Here is a 5,459-nt window from a genome sequence, read left to right as displayed (position 1 = left end):
CCGGATACTTGTGAAAAATGGCAAGGAAGACTTATTCAGGACTACTGCAATAAAGAAGAGAGATGGAACTCAACTGCACTGAAACAAAAGGCAGGAGAGTTTGTAATCCCTGAGGAGAGCTAGTGAAAAAGTACTGCAGGATAGTAAGGCAGAGGCTGGTCAGTGTGATTAGGCCATCTGTGTTTGCTGTTTGTCACTATTAAAGTTAGGTTCTGACCTTTCCACAGAGACTGGGAGATAGGGGCACTATCTTTATGATCACATTTCAAAGGGATGGCTCCCACATCAGATTTATTTCTCAAAGGGGCAGAGAAAGGACTTACAATGCATGTTTTCTAAAGCAAATGTTCTAGGAAAAAAAGAAGTCAGGGACCTGTAGTCAGGAACAAACCTGTCTAAAGTTTAGCCAAGCTGAGGGGAATGTTAAGGCCATGTAGGTCAGCTTTTTAAAAGTAAGAAATAAAGAAGATAGAAATTGATTTTTCTCCTCTGGGGATCTGTAAGCAAAGCTCTATTAACATTATTCTGCCTGTGTGTGTTGTGTGTGTGTGGGTGTGTGTGTGTGTGCGCACACATATGTACATGTGCATGTGAGTGTGTTTAAGAAAACTGAAAGCTCAGTCCTGCAGGTTCATTGGGAAGGTGACATGAGGCCGAGTTGATTTCTGTGGATTTGGGGTCATCGTATTACAAGCCTGCTTCAGGTAAATACATCAGTTTTTTCCTGTTTCATATCTAGAGTTCTTTGAAAGGTTGTCTCCTTTTGCTTATACATTCTTTCACCCCGGAAAACTACTTCAGAGATGGAGCCTTTTTTGGATGTTATTAATGCAGTATATGGGTCAAAAGCAGACTTGTTTTATGTTAGCTCAATGGAGACCTAAAAATGGATTTTTATGAAAATTGTCACAAAGGTCATGCCATTTACTTTCTCCCAAAATGGCTTTCTTTACATATGAAGGTTCTAAATGAAAGGGTTTGATCTTGGAAACATTGCAAATTAGATTTGCCTACATTAAATTCTAATATTTTCTGCTCAGTGTTGTTGGTCTGTTATTTCCATATCGTGTTTAAGGTTTTTCAGACATACAAAAACTGAAATAGTTATCACCAGCTGACCTACAGTACAAGAAATGCGAATGGAAGGCCTCCAAGCAGGAGGAAAGCAACACTAAATGGAATCTGGACTTACATGAAGACACGGGAAGGTAACCACATAGGTAATTATATAGGGCATTTTCTTTTCTTTTCTTTTTTTTTTTTTTGAGATAGAGTCTCACTCCTTCATCCAGGTTGGAGTGCAGTGGTGCAATCTTGGCTCAATGCAACCTCTACCCCTCTGGTTCAAGCAATTCTTGTGCCTCAGCCTCTTACGTAGCTGGGATTGCAGGCACATGCCACCATACCTGGCTAATTTTTTGTACTTTTAGTAGAGATAGGTTTCATTATATTGGCCAGTCTGGTCTTGAACTCCTGTCCTCAAGTGATGTGCCCTCCTAGGCCTCCCAAAGTGCTGGGATTACAGGTGTCAGCCACTGTATTCGGCTAAGGACATTTTTCTTATGCCTTTTGCCATTCAATGCAGTCTATGTGTTAGCACAATAGCAATAGGAGTGTTCTAGGTATTCCCCTCAGACTTCCACAGCCTCAAAGGCCTGCTCTGTTTATGCAGACAAGCTCCAGTAGAAGAGTTTATCAGAGGCAAGGTTACCAGAAACCCCGAATTAATGTTTCTAGTAAAGGATCATCAGTGATAACCAGAAAGGGAGGGCACGGGAAGCCTAATGGGAGTTCAAGCTGTGTTTTTGATAACCACCTACACTTGCTGCTGCTTATACAGTGAACTATTGACTCAGATGAATGTTTCCACGAAAGGCCATTCTTCTCATAAAATTTCATCAGAATTTAAACCCTTCTGATGCTGACCCACTTGCATTTCTCTGCTTAGTCCCAGACTCTTATTTGACAGTTAATTACAGTAAGCCTGAACTGTTGAACTCCCTCACAGACCACTTCAAACTTTCCAACAAAATAAATTTAGCTTCAGTTCATCTGAATTAAAAGGTTGAAGCTTTCATCAAGAATCTGGACTCTGCCGCCTACTTTGGGAAATGAAGCATGCGCCGAGACATTATTTTTCTCTCTCAAATACCCAATTGCTGCAATAGTAAAAGAAAAAAAAAAAAAAAGCAGAAAACATTCAAGTGAAAAGAAAATCATGCACTAATTACTGGATGTGCTGTTCTGAAGTTCTAATTTCAAGAAAACTGCACAGCCAGTATTTCTAACGGGAAATGAACCAACTTTGAGACCAGCCAGGTTTTTGCATCTTTAATTTGTACTGGGCGCTTTTGATATTGCAGGCCTAGAGAGATAAAAAAGCAACTGAGACAATAGGCAGGCGCTGCAGTCCTTTTCAGGTGCTGAGCTCTCCCTGGTATCCTAATTACAGACTCTTTACATGAAGAATTCTTTTTGAAGCTAATCATAGTGCTGAAGGTAATGAGAGTGAAGGTATGCAGAGGATGCTAATGAAAAAGTTGAGAAATCTCTTTCGAGGATGTCTTAATTAAGAGGTCTGTCTTTCAAGGGAAAGAGAACAAACATTTATTATTGAGGACCTACTATGCACCAGGGTTTGTGCTTAGTGTTTTTCATTTGAGACCTGTATTCATTCAGTCCTGCACTGACTGTGAACATACAAATGAAGTTACCTTGCTATATATGCCTTTTCTATCTCACGTGCCTATGGGGACGCAGGTTCACTTTCAAGGTTTCTTCTATTATCTATGAGAATTCTTAGGCGCTGTTTCCCAGGCTCTCATGATCCTGTTCTCATAGCTACTCACTCTGGTTCCACTGGTGAGGAAAGCGTCCACCCCTCTGTTGCACACTGTTTCATTTATTGAAAGTGACACTGCAGCGGAACTGGTGGATCCCAAAAGTTCTGAGATAACTCTTCTAGTTTACACATTTTTAGCACCCTTTCCCCCAGATTTCTTGTGTCAAATTTCCTTCCCTGTTGTCCTGCAGAAAAACTTCAAATTTGTCTTACGTCTCTGTCTCTTCTCATCCGTTACTGTGGAATCTGGGATCTACCATCATGAAACAATTCAAATTTATTTCCCATGGTATTCTTCAGCTCTTCTCTCTCTGGAGTAAATCCTTGCCTATAATAAATACTTAACTGTACATGCCACATTTATTCAAATTTCAAGTTTGACCTAGTTAAGAACACTGCTAGAGAAATATCATCTCACAAAATTCTTGCAATAATACTGCAAGGAGGTGACTAGCCTTATCTCCTTTGACAGGTGAGGAGCCAATTAAGTGATTTCCCCAAAGTCAACATCTTGTAGTGTTGAGATTTGAACTATAGCATTGATATAGTTTTAACACTGAATGTTTTGGAATAAATATAGGCCTTGAGATAAGAAAATAACATAATGCATATAGCCTCCCTCACTAATAAAATAAGCTTTAAGGAAATACTTTGTTATGGAGTGGCCAATGGTCAATGTTTTCAACTCACTAAATGGTTAACCCTCAGCATCCAATTATTCACTCGACACCTCTCTTTTCTGTGTCATCATTAATGTTTATAAGGTTGAGTATTTACAGTTTGTAGGGCACAGTTTTAGTCCTGGTGGGGAAGAACCAAAAATTCATACAAGTGGGAAAAGGGTAAAGAGAAAACACAGGAAACAAAATAATATAGGCTGATATGGTTTGACTGTGTCCCCACCCAGATCTCATCTTGAATTGATAATCCCCACATGTTGAGAGAGACCCGGTGGAAGGTGATTGAATCATGGGGGCGGTTACCCTCATGCTGTTCTCACAATAGTGAGTTCTCATGAGATCTGACGGTTTTATAAGGGGCTTTCCCCACTTTACTCGGCACTTCTCCTTCCTGCCGTCTTGTGAAATAGGATGTGTTTGCTTCCCCTTCCACCATTATTGTCAATTTCCTGAGACCTCTCCATCCCTGTGGAACTGTGAGTCAATTAAACCTCTTTCCTTTATAAATTACACAGTCTCAGGCAGTTCTTTATAGCAGTGTGAGAATGGACTAATACATAAGCCCATGATCAAATGTTGAAGCTCAGTGTAGTAAAAGAGTTAGCTTTAACCAAATGCAGAGGAGGGCATCCTTCCTCTCCTCTCTGCAATGGGAGTTCTAAACATTTAAAATTTCCCCACCATGTATATAAAGCATTAAAGTGCCATAGTAATGAGTTGGGAGTTTGGAAGACACTTTGGGATCAAAAAACTTTGTTTGGCATTTAATTGTTGGAGTAGGGTGGGACCAGATGAGCAAGTATATGGGGTTGTTGGGAGAAAAGGTGCTACTTAAAGCCACTCTCTGAAAGTCGTTTGCTTTGATGTCACCATTTTAAATACATTATCCGTTTTCAAAGAATTCATGCCATGTGTAATACCTATGAACTGGAATGTATATGGTCTAGTTTTCAAGCTGTAATATTGAGAGAGGCATAGTTGAAACCAAAATTAAGACTTTACTCACAACATGTAAGAGACTTCAATCTTTAAAAATCTTTGCATGTACCTTTCATGTATTTTTTTGTAAAGGGAAGATGATATAAATGTATGGAAGATGCCGAACACCAACCATTGCTTGTTCAATCATAGGTGACTATAGGGAGAGGCCTGTGAACCCTCATACACTTACAGTATTCAGCCCCCACACAGGTCAAGCAGCTCTTTTCCAACAAGAGCACTCTTTTTTTTTTTTTTTTTTTTGAGACGGAGTCTCACTCTGTCACCCAGGCTAGAGTGCAGTGGTGCAATCTCAGCTCACCACAAGCTCCGCCTGCCAGGTTTACACTATTCTCCTGCCTCAGCCTCCTGAGTAGCTGGGACTACAGGCTCCCACCACCATGCCCGGCTGATTTTTTTTTTTTTTGTATTTTTAGTAGAGACGGGGTTTCACCGTAGCCAGGATGGTCTCGATCTCCTGACCTCGTGATCCAGCCGCCTCAGCCTCCCAAAGTGCTGGAATTACAGGCGTGAGCCACTGCGCCTGGCCCAAGAGCACTCTTATTAGCATGATGCTGTTTTGTCCTCAGAGTCCCAAGTGGCCATACCCCTTGTTACGTATTCCCGTTCCAATTTATTTTCCTTAGTGTTGTATACACACAAGCATGTGATAGTGTGAGCTGTTAATGAAGTTTTTAATGTCAGGATTCATCCTGTTATCTCTAAGTCAAATGACTTGGACTTTGTTTTCCTTTTGTCCAGTTGAACTCAGTTTCCCTAGTTTTAATTTCGTAGAGTATACAGTGTGCAGTAAGTGTTAAAGAGTGCCAGTAAACTCTTCTTGCTGTAAAATTTCACCAATTGGCATCAGCCAAATGACTAGAACTTTATTTTAGAGAGTTATTCTTTTGTTTCAGGAATGGTGATGGAGAATTTCCCCCTTTTTTTTTTTTTTTTTT

The 5,459-nt window shown here is 40.3% G+C and overlaps 1 pseudogene across 1 annotated transcript in view; it reads left to right on the top strand.

Annotated features, from left to right (window-relative positions):
- Positions 1-1,025: 1,025 nt before the first annotated feature.
- The window catches only part of LOC108526358 (aspartate aminotransferase, mitochondrial-like), a 54,041-nt pseudogene continuing 49,607 nt past the window's right edge, over positions 1,026-5,459 (top strand). The window contains exon 1 of the transcript XR_001884502.1: positions 1,026-1,220. The product of XR_001884502.1 is annotated as an aspartate aminotransferase, mitochondrial-like (transcript). The remainder of the gene's footprint in view (positions 1,221-5,459) is intronic.

Source organism: Rhinopithecus bieti, unplaced genomic scaffold (genome assembly GCF_001698545.2).
Source record: "Rhinopithecus bieti isolate Rb0 unplaced genomic scaffold, ASM169854v2 scaffold_2272, whole genome shotgun sequence".
Classification (NCBI taxonomy): domain Eukaryota; kingdom Metazoa; phylum Chordata; class Mammalia; order Primates; family Cercopithecidae; genus Rhinopithecus; species Rhinopithecus bieti.
This window is presented reverse-complemented; position numbering and strand designations above follow the sequence as displayed.